Genomic DNA, 12,118 nt, shown 5'->3' on the forward strand with positions numbered 1-12,118 from the left:
GATCGGCACAGCACTCCGGCCATGGTGGCCATTTGCAGGGTGAACCAATGAAAGGAAGACCTCTCTCTCTCTCTCTCTCTCACTATCTAACTCTGCCTGTCAAAGAAAATAAAAGACTTATGGAAAATTGGTAATAAATAGTCTATTACAGCACATTAAAAAAAGACTCAAGAAAAAGAAAAACAAAGACAATGACACTTACCATAACAGTCTTCAACTATTTTAGTTTTCCCAATTAAAGGGAAATTTACAGTCCCAGAAACATCCATAAAATACTCAAAATATATTACCTGGAAGTGGTGGATGATTACCTCATCCTAAGATGTCTCTGAGAAACTGTGTACTTGAAAGTTGCCAAGACAACTTACAGAACTTTGAAGAAGCTGATGACCTCACAATGTAAACCCTAGCAAGATGGCCTCCATTTCACCAGGAAAATACTGACTTAAACTAGGATATTAAAGATATATGCAGATGGAATGCAGAAAGTCAAGAATCAAAAGAATTCTAAAATGCTGCAAATATTATGAAGTGAAAAGCAATATGCTGGCATTTTTTGACAAGGAATGAGTATTTTGTTTGAAACAATACTAATGTGACAGGAGAAAAGAGAAATTACTTAAAAATAGAACATTCAAATTACATTAAATCTGTATTTGTGGTAGTTATATATTCAGAGACAGCAACAAAACAAAAAGATTCTAGGTGTTTTAAAATAAAAATATGGTAATTATCATGAGAAGCAATGATTATTTTGTGGAGCATCTGATTTAAAATGAAAAAAAGATTACATTTTTCTGTCCTCCCAGAATTTCACTTTTATAGTAATTATTATTCATTTTACTTTATTTTACAAAATATCAATTTACCATGGGATGGGAAAATCTTGGTCCTTTCCTACAGATGGTTTGAAAAGCACTGCTCGAGCAACAAGCTAGAATGCATCATTAAAAATGTATTGACATTATACAGAGTACAAATATTTAATTAATTGAATAATAAACTCCTTCTTAAGAGTAGGCTTTTTTTATTTTTTGACAGGCAGAGTGGACAGTGAGAGAGACAGAGAGAGAGGTCTTCCTTTTCTGTTGGTTCACCTCCCAATGGCCGCTGCAGCCAGCACACCATGCTGATCCGAAGCTGGGTGCCAGGTGCTTCTCCTGGTCTCCCATGTGGGTGCAGGGACCAAGCACTTGGGCCATCAAGAGTAGGCTTTCTAATTATACCCATAAGCTTTCAGTTTTTTAAGATTTATTTATTTACATGAAAGTCGGAGTTACACAGAGGTAAGAGAGAGAGAGAGAGGTCTTCCATTCACTAGTTCACTCCCCAATTGACTGCAACTTCTGGATTCATTCCCATCTAAAACCAGGAGCCAGGAGCTTCTTCCAGGTCTTCTACACAGGTGCAGGGGCCCAAGGACTTGGGCCATCTTCTACTGCTTTCCCAGGCCATAGCAGAGAGCTGGATCAGACGTTGAGCAGCTGGTTCTTGAACCAGTGCCCATATGGGATGCCGACGCTTCAGGCCAGGGCGTTAACCTGCTGTGCCACAGCACCAGCCTCCCCCATAACCTTTTTAATTATACTCACATTCCGTTTCTCAGAATGCAAGTAGATATGCATATTACTAATTTGACTTTATATTTTCTTGTCTGTATTTGCTTACTGTATCAGTCTGGGTTCTTAATAGAGGAATTTGCATATATACACATATATACATATATATACATATATATAATATTCTTTATTTAGATGATGGTAGATGTTAATCACATCTACAATATGTCTACTCAGCAACATCAATAACAGTGTTTGGCCAAACAGCACAACAGCCCAACTCATTTGACTGAGTTAATATTTACAATAGGATCCTTATCAATCCTGAATTCAAAACATCTCCTTAAAACAAATGTATAACCCAAATAACTGTCCTACTTCCATGTCAAATAATACAAAAATACTTAGAACCAAAAATGCACAATCTCCCTAGAAGAGAATGCACATTCCTTGCATAAACAGTCACCCTTCTTGATATCTTGTAGTTAAAATTTTTAGGATTTAAAGTTAAAAAGTCTGAGGCAAACTGTAATATGATAACATGATAAAAGAGAGCAGTATTTAAAGCACAGAAATATTTACATAAACATTCATAACAATAATGAAGAAATATTCAAAGAACACCACCCTAGGCTCCAGCTCCCACTACCATGGCTGGAAGCCAGATGACCCTATGGCCCAACCACTGGTGTCAGCTTCACCCCCATCCTAATGGGATTTGCCACTCATACTTCCCTGCCCACCCCCAAGTAAGGTTTTAAGTGGTTGAATATGCATTGTCATACTTAATTTTCACAACAACCATAAGAGTCTGTTTTCATCTACATTTTATATATGTGGACTTCAGGCTTAAAGACATTGCAATGGTGGCCAATGTCATACAACTCAAAGCCTAGAACTCTCACAGCCTGGATTCAGTCAGTCCATTTGTTAGCATAGCTCACACACATCATCATGCACTCTTTCCTTAAATGCAGACATCAACACAGGATTGCTCATTTCCTTGTGTTGTTATGGCATCACATTCTGAAATATTTATTTGTCTGGTCAGTGAAACAGGGAACAATGACAAAAACAGAATATTTCTAACAGGCAGAAACATTCAACTTTGCACACTGTTTTGACCAAAACTAACTGCTTCTGAGCAATAAAATCTTAGTTAAAATATAAAGTCCTGGGTCCCTGACTCAGAAAACACTGGGGGAAGGGAAAGTATTTCTGTTCTCATGGTCACTACCCAGTGGACATGCAAATCCTATGCTCTATCTGATACCAATTGTTTTTATTAAGTTATTTAAACATATGATACCTACTACTTTACACAAACAAAAATCCACATACAAACATACCCTAAATATAAAATTGTCACTGCAGAAAAAATGATCACTCTCAGAGCTAAACCTCTAAGGACGAAATGAACAGATTTTGGTTTAATACAAGTTTATAATGATGGTAAAAAAAGACTGCACAGAGGCATAAGGAAAGTTAGCCAACTTTGGACAACAGTTAACCCTCTGCCCTCTGTAGCTTTCCTTTCCTTTACCTTTTAGTCATTGTGAACTGCCAGCCATGAATACCTCACACAGTTGTCATGGATTAGAGATCTGTAAGTCCTCATAAAACCATAAGGCATTGTATAAGCATTTATCAAATAGTGCTCTAGTCAATACTGAGATCTCAAAGACTGTGGTAGGTGTCCTGTAGGGGAAATAATAGGTTCCACATGCTGGCCCTTATCTGAGCTTTACAAGCTTCACTATGTATTAAAGGTGTTCAGGACTTTGTAAACTGATGATTCTGAGCCTTTTTTTAAATGAATATTACCTCATATTATTTTGGTGCGTTTAGTATTCTCCAGAATATGACTTTGGGAAAAATGAACTATGCAAATAAACACTACTACTGAACCCAGGCTACCTGAAAGTGACATAAGCTTAGCCACCAATGGTATTCTTGTCTCATATTATCACTGTCTCTACCGCATGAAGGGACAGGATTAGTACTATACCTTCTACCTCACTATGTGTACCAATTAATAATTAAATAATTAATAATTAAAACTGGACTGTGACAGTTTCTGCCTGGATCCTGCCCAGTTAGAGGCACATCTTTGGGGATGCTGGGACCAGCAAGTAACACCACAGTTACCAAGTGGCTATACACTATTGACCACATCTGAAGCAGAGGCAAATTGGACATCTACATGCCAAAAACTGAAATATAATATCTTTATATTACGCCAGGCATGAAAGTCAACTCAAAATGAATTGAAGGCTTACATGAAAGGTCTGAGAATATAAACCCCTTACAAATGGAAGAAGATTCATTGATATTAGTCTCAACAATGATTGTTTAGATATGACACTAAAAGTACAAGTGAAAAAGCAAAGGCTGCAAGAAATCTAAGAAATATTCTTCATACGATAGGAAAAACAGAACAGATAAAGCAAGGAATGGAAGAAAGTATTGGAAAGCCCGAGTTTGAACACAGACAATTCAAAAGTAAATATTGTAATAAAAATCACACAAAGGATTGATCAGTTTTCAAATGAATATACAAAAGTAGCCAACAGGTAACTGAGAGGGGGCTCAAAAACTGCTAACGAAGACTACAATGCTAATCAAGACCACAATGGTTACCATCACATATATGTTAAAATGATTCTTATCCAAAAGTAAAAAGATAACATTGGACCATGGATGAAAAAAAGGAATATAAAAATTGTTGGATAGAAAGTAAATTGATACATCCAATATAGAAAACACTGTGTAGGTCTTCAATCAAAATTAAACATAGAACATATGACAAAGCAATCCCACTATTGCCTATGTATACAAAGCAGATAAAATCAGTACCTCAAAGAGACACATATCTCCACATTAATGGCAGCATTATTTACAAGAAAAATATATGGAAACAACCCCATTGTCAACAGATGAGTAAAGAAAATGTGATACACACACACACACAGGAATCAAAGTCAACCTTAAAAAGGAAATTCTTCCATTTTGTCAGAACAAGGATCCAAAAATATGAATGTGGACATTAGGCTATTTGAAATAATGCACAGAAAAATAAATGCCACACAATGTCACTCATATGTGTCATCTAAGAAAGTCACACTTAATCACAAAACAAAATGGTGGTTATCATGGGCTGAAAGTGAGGACATGGGAAAATGTTAGCAGAACACACATTTGAAGCTATGAGATAAATTAACACCTCAAGACCTTAATATTCAACACAGTAACTAGATGATTACATCACAGACTCACAACTTGCTAATATCTTACATATGCTTTAATAACATAGGGGTGTAAGGTGATCGATATGTTAGATTGTCCTAATCATTTCATAATATATATACACAAAAGGATTCCAGAAAGCTTATGAAAAACGTAATCAAACGATAATGTGAATTGTCCATAATTTTTAAGGTCCCCTCATATAGCAAAACATACCTTGAATACGCACAAATTGTGTCAATCATACTCTGACAATCTTGAAAAAACAAAACAAGCAAAAAACCCTCCAATATTAAAATAAAAATTCAAAATAACTTGGTAAACTAGACATATATTCAGGATTAGGAAGGCTTTCATGGAACAGAAATCATTTTTAAATACACACAAATTTGAGTAGCCAAATTTTCTATTTTGAAAGTGCAAATATAGATGGCATCTGTTACGAGGAAGTGTAAGGGCTAAGATGACACCCAAGTACCGAATTACAGGGGCCTCCTGCCCCTCTAAAACCTGGGTAAAAACTCTGAGCCAAATAAAACTTCTGTTTCTACCTTACTCAATCTATGTTACTGTGTTACTGCAAACAGAAAACGGAGTGAGACGTCCCAGACACAGCTACGTGAAGAAGTCAGTGCCCTGGAAGAGACCCTGCGGCTCACATATTTAGAAATCTGGGGGGACCAAGTGCCCGCAGGGAAGGGAGGAGGAATCCACAGCGCCTGTCCCGCGGGGAAGGGAGGAGGAACCCACAGCGCCTATGCATGAACCGCACACACAGCGCCCGCGTTCTCCCTAGTGAACACCCCGTCCCCGCTGCACAATCGGGGAGACGCGGAGCTGCCGCCACACAGCTGCCCGCTATGGCTCCGGGGCCAAGAAGTCTCTGCGGGCAGAGAAGCGGCAAGACCTCGGGGGTCCTGGGTGCCGGCAGAGCCCTCAACCCATGGGTCTGGGGGACCGAGGGAAGCCCTGAGCCAGAGCCAATATGGAGTCCACAGTGCCGGGCCCGCGTCCTCCCGGCCTGCGGCGTGTTCCCCTCTCGGGACCCCCAGGCCCACACACTCACCGTGTCGCGGTGTCCGGCTCCATAGGTGCCCAGCGTCCCCGGGGAGCGAAGGTGGAGAGAAGCAGAGGCCGACTTCACTTGGCAGATTCACGGCAGCTGAGCTGCCTCCCCGGACCTCACTCGGCGGAACGCTAAGACAACTGTGACGTCAAGGCCCCGAGTGCTGACGCAGCGTGGACGGCACCGTGCCTGATTGGGCAGTTTGCCGGCCTGGCAAGCACGCAACGTCACAGAGGACAGAGCCAATCAGCATCCCCCACAGCAGGACCCCTGACTTCAGGTTGTCTTGGATGGGAACAGGAGGGTGAGGCCTGGGTTCAGGTCTGAAGTGGCCGCACCTGGGCGCGCACCTCTGAGCTCCAGCTGCCCGTGGCCTCGCCCTGGGTCCCCGTCCTTCTCCCTGGGGATCCTGCCTGGCGCTAGCCGACCCGCCTCAGTGAGTACACCTGCTCATAGTGCTACTCATAATGCATTGTCTTAAAAACTTGAGAAACACAGTGAGAAACATCGCTAATTCCTAAATCTGTATATATGAAATACATGGAATTTGGTTACCTTAAATATAATAAAAATGTATAAAGAAAGGGAGATCATTTTATCTTGAGAAACCATGAATGAAAAGCTAGGAGGAGCAGGTGTGTGTATGTGTGTGTGTGTGTGTGTGCATGTACACATATGTAAGTCCTAGGAGATAGATCTATGCCTTCTTTTCAAGCTTTAGGTCCTCCCTCTTAATCAGATTTGAGTGTCACTTCCAAAAGTTCTGCCCATATATTTCTTCACCCCCATCCTATTTAAAAAATTAAGTCAGGCTTATCAAGAAAGAAGAATGGTAAATCAGTGACAGTGTTGGCTTGAGCCAGCTATGCTAGTAATGGGGCAGGTCTACCATGATTCCATGGCCCTCACTATTCCTTTATTTTCCAAAATAAAAAGGATTTCAAGTTAAATTACTCCGGATGCTGGAAGAAATAATGTCCTATAATTTCAAAGGTCTGGGTCAGATGTCTATGTCTGTTCTTCTACTACCAGGCAGGTGCTTCCAGTAGAAACAGATGTGAGGTGTAATTATAAATTTTCTAGTAGTCATATCAAAAAAGTAAAAATAAGGAGGTAAAGTTACTCTAATGCCATTTTCTTCAGCCAAATAAAATATAAAAATGTATTTCAACTTATTATAAAAATTATTGGCGAGGAATTTTAAATTATTATTTCCAGTCTGTTGTGAGCCTCACATTGACAGCACTTCTTGGTTAATGCTAGCTGCATTTTAGGCACTGGGTAGCAATAAGTGCACTCAACATTGCAACTCTAAATCATCCAAGACAGTTTTGTCGGGGAGAGGAAATCCACGTTTTTTTTTTCTTTTTTGATTTTGTAAGGACATTTATATAAGATACATACTTATAATTCTTATTGTTTCAAAACATTTTTATAAGGCAGTGTTCTCATTTTGTGTATATCATTTGCTTCTAGTGTGAGTACACTCTTTCATAAGTGCTGTTCAATCTGTAACACTCCAGATACCTTTACCTTTTCATGTATGACCCTTACAAGGACTCTCAGAGAACTATAGGAAGGAGTCATATCTATATCTATATCTGTACATATATCTATATATATCTATCTTGCTGACTGAATCTCTACTATAATCTGCTATAATGTAAATAAATCTTTTTATATAAATGTATATAAGTATATGTACTTCTTAGTACTACCAAGGACAGATGAAATGTTATTTTCATTAAGCAGTGAAAGAGTTATTTTATATGCTATTTGGTTTGGAATTTCAAGGTAGATGTGTACAGAGGCAGCATAAAAGTGTTCCCAGATAAGAAGAGTGGAATTCAGCAAGCATAATGTCATAAATGGAAAATACAGAACAAAATATATGAAGTTTATTAAGAGAAATTAAACATAAACTTAAATCCCTACAAGAATGCCCAGTTGCTAGTGAATTTGAGCTCTATTTTATAAATCGAGGAATTCTCTCAGTAGTTTAAGCAAGGCAGAAGGAGAATTATAGCTGTTTGTTGAAGAATTAAATTTATACCACCATAAATAAAATAAGGAGGTTTAAGAGTTCTGAGAAGAACGCATGCCTTATAGATTAGGCACACTGTCCAAAGTGTAATAAGTAATTTTGCAGTTGATACAATGAAGAAAAACCAGAAAAAATAAGAACAGAGACCTGCATTCTCTGGGGTAAACCAGGTTATACTAAATAAGATTCAAATGTGTGATAGCTCAATGTAGGAAGTTTGTTTCTCACCCATATAAAATGGACCAAGAATATTCTAGGGGGTTAGGTGGTGTATTGGGGCCATTTAAAAATATTCAGTCTTCTGTAGTAATGCCTTTCCAGTAGGCTCCCAAAATCATCCCAGAGGCTCTTCTCCAGTCAGCCAGTACTGAAAAAATGCATGTATAGCTATTGAATGCCTCAAAGCTGGAACTTTGCTAATATTCCTTGATTAGAATTTTGTCTAACAATATAACAATTATAAGGGAACCTGGGAAATAGGATCTAACTGTGTCTCAGAAGAAGAAAAAATATTTTGACAAATGTTTAAAAGTCTTGGCCACAAAGGTCATGGAGAGAAACTTGAGTAATTCCAACTCTTTGGATAAGGAGAAAGGAGGAAAACCATCATAATAAAACTATAATGAACACTGACTAACTTCTCATCTCATGCAAAGAATTGTGCTTTTTACATTTTACATTTAAATACCATTGTCATTTTTGAGGGAGGTAAACATTTTTATAATTTTTATTTATGATATTTGAGCATATGAGAGAGGCCCTAATATGAATTATTTTAAGACATAGATTCTAAGGCTCATGATTAACATGCAAGAAACATAAAGAAAAGCAAAATTTATCATTCATTTATCTACTGCATCTACTATTTATCTACTTCATCTACTATTCATTTATCTACTTCATGCTTCTCTAGTACCACTTGGGTTAGGTGCATTTATGTAGACTTCAGGATGCACAAGACTACCCTCACTTCTAGCATCAACTACAAGTTTAGGAATATCCAGGATTACACTCAGGTTCAATAATATACCAGAAAGACTCATAGAACTTACTGAAAGTTGTTGTACTCACATTTGTGGTCTATCACACTCCTCTCCCAGTGGAGTGGTAGAGGGCAAATTAATTTCCCCAGAAATCATATGTGGCCATTCACATGGTATGCTGCCAACCAGGGAAGCTCATCTGTGCCTCAGTGTCCAGGGTTTTATCTGGGGGCAGGTCATATCACAGAGCTGACTGCCTACATGGTTGTTCTTAGCCTCTTACTATTCTGGAGATAAAGCTGATATCCTGTAGCTCAAGGCTACCAAGTAAAGAAAATATTGTTATCATTCAGGAAATTCCAAGTACCTAGAAAGTGCTTTCTTGGAGCTCAAGGCAATGGCTGGACCTCTCCATAGGTTATTTTACTTATTTACTTGGTTTTTTTGAACATCAGACAAGGCAGGAATGCCAGACATGGGTGTGTTGGGGGATAAATGTAGTCTAGCAAAAGGCTATGCTTCATCTTTTCCTTGCATGCATCTTTAAAGACTGCATTTCTTCCTAATTTTAAAAGACTACCACATATTTATTAGGCTCCCACATTTCCCAGGGTTTATTCCTTTGTACTTGTTGGACTAGGGGATATAGTGATCTTCAATCGTTCATTTATTTAGTGGTTTTTATTCTTCCATATTTTAGTTCCCCAAATTTGTTAATCATCTGCTATTTGCAAAGGAACTAAATTAGGTAGGTGCTGGACATTTGTTTATCTAATGGATATTAGGATCTAGTATAAAGGGAAAATAACCATGCCAATGTATGAATAACTGCTAACTTGGATAAATGATGAGAAATGTATATGGTATTGTGGGAGAAACCAGCAAATAAATTGATGTAGATTTCTGGCTTAGTGTGTACTTCTTAGAGAAAGTGACACTTGACCTGGTGATCAAATGTGAATAAAAATGAAGCATTTAGAGATAGATTGGAGTTATATCGAGTTGGGGTAAGGACATAATATTCAGTGAACCATCTTTAATGTGGGGACATTTGAACAGGCCTGAATGAAGTTAGGATTGCACAATGTTGGTATCCAGTGGAAGTAAGGTTTAGGCAAAGGACTGGTAAGTACAGTGGAATTGGAGCAATAGCTTCCTTAGGCTGATTGAGAAGTGTCAAAGAGACCAGGTCAACTGCAAGGTAATTAATGAGTGTAACAGAAGATGAGGGAAAGGAGATGGGACATGACTTAGAAAAAGAACTTAGAGATACACTCAGTGACTAAATAAATAAGGATTTAAGATTCTCCCAATAGCCTGAAAGCCACTGAAGAATTTTGAGGAGAGTGACTTGACTATATCTACACTTTAATGTAATTACTTTGGTTACTATTTGGAAAATGGATCATAGGTTGTCAAGAATGTAGCAGGGGCACAAGTTGGGAGAATATGATGATATTAGAAGCCATACAGAATGGGGAAAATAGAGGTGATGAGAACTAATTGGGTTTCATAAGCATTTTGAATCTGGAATAAATCCGATTAGGTGACACATAGGTATGAGAAAGAGAATGGCTCGTTTGTGTGTCTAGAATTACTTCAATGTCTTTATGCATTAAGAAAGGAAAACCATTCACTGAAAATTAAGAAAGAAGATTAGAGTAGGAGTAAATCTAGGGAGGAAATGCAGAGTTCAGTTTTAAGATGATTATTAGATATTCCAGGGCAAATGTTGAGAGAACAGATTTTATTACTTGCTTTTTAATTATATAATTTATTTGAGAAGGAAACTTCCATCTACTGGTTCACTTCCCAAATGGCTGCAAAGGCTCGGGTCAGGCCAGGCAAATCTAGAAGCTTAGATCTCAAAATGGCTCTTCTGTGTGAATATAGTGACCCAAGCACTCAGGCCATCTTCTGCTTTTCCAGCACATTAGCAAGGATCTGGATCAGAAGTAAAGTATCTAGGGCTTGAACCAGTGCCCAGATTTTGGCCCTGAGAGGACATTTTTGTGACTCTGGTGTTCAAAGAATAGTTTCATATTGTATAAATAATTTATGGGCAATATGTAATGGAGTCAAAATACATGAGAACCAAATGCAATGCCCTAAGGACACAATGCAAATGGAGGTAAAGATCTGAGTATTCAGCTATGGAACACTCTAACACCTAGAGTTTGGTACAGAATGTCCTACAAAGGAAAGAGCTGCAGTTGAGGTTTAAGAAAGCAAGGAAATTACAGTGTTTCTGGGACCAGGGAAGAGAGTATTCCTAGAAGTGCTCATCATCTGTCAAAACTTCTCATATACTCTGTGAGTGAGATCCCAGCGGAAAGAACAGGCCATCAAAGAAGGAGGTACCTTTCTCTGAAGGGAGGCGAGAACTTCCACTTTGACTATGTCCATGTCTAAATAAGGTTGCAGTTTGTGAACTCAAAAGGCTTTCATAGCCTTGGCAGCTCATGACAAGAGCCTTGGGTGATTACTGATGTCATAAATAAGAGTGTCAATTGTTAAGTCAACAACAGGAGTCACTGTGCACTTACTCCCCATGTAGGATCTCTGTCCTTAATATGTTGTACTATGTGAATTAATGGTAAAACTACTACTAAAACAGTACTTTATACTTTGTGTATCTGTGTGGATGCAAACTGTTGAAATCTTTACTTAGTAAATACTAAGTTGATCTTCTGTATATAAAGATAATTGAAAATGAATCTTGATGAAGAATGGGATGGGAGAGGGAGTGGGAGATGGGTTGGTTGCAGGTGGGAGGTAGGTTGTGGGGGGAAAAGCTGCTATAATCCAAATGTTGTACTTCCAAAATTTGTATTTATTAAAAAAAGTTTAAAGGAACTGCTCATATGGAAACTGAGATGGAGAACCTTTGGCTGAAATTAAGATGCTACTTTGGACACAAACATTCCATATCATTGTGCCTGGGTTTGGGTCCTCAGTCTGCTTCTAATTCCAGCTTCCTGCTGAGGTTCACATTGGGAGGCTGTGGGGAGCAACTCGGACTGGACTGAGTTACTGGAATTAAGACTTATTCTATGCATCTGCTCTCCCACAATATGGCGCTGGGAGAGGAGGAAACAGCTTCTACGCAGCTGCCTCTTGCCAACTTGAGTGATGACCTCCAGGAGCTGATCCTGCTCCTGATTGGAAGGAGAGCAGCGTACTCGGCGTGTGGGCAGCCGAGTTGGGATTGGCGGAAGAG

At 38.7% G+C, this 12,118-nt stretch overlaps 1 long non-coding RNA gene across 1 annotated transcript in view; it reads right to left on the bottom strand.

Annotated features, from left to right (window-relative positions):
* Positions 1–6,135, bottom strand: part of LOC138845024 (uncharacterized) — a 69,799-nt gene extending 63,664 nt beyond the window's left edge. Inside the window, exon 1 of the long non-coding RNA XR_011381639.1 lies at positions 5,872–6,135. This is a non-coding gene — a long non-coding RNA (uncharacterized lncRNA). The remainder of the gene's footprint in view (positions 1–5,871) is intronic.
* Positions 6,136–12,118: the final 5,983 nt, after the last annotated feature.

The sequence above is a fragment of the Oryctolagus cuniculus genome, chromosome 13 (assembly GCF_964237555.1).
Source record: "Oryctolagus cuniculus chromosome 13, mOryCun1.1, whole genome shotgun sequence".
In the NCBI taxonomy this organism is placed as follows: Eukaryota; Metazoa; Chordata; class Mammalia; order Lagomorpha; family Leporidae; genus Oryctolagus; species Oryctolagus cuniculus.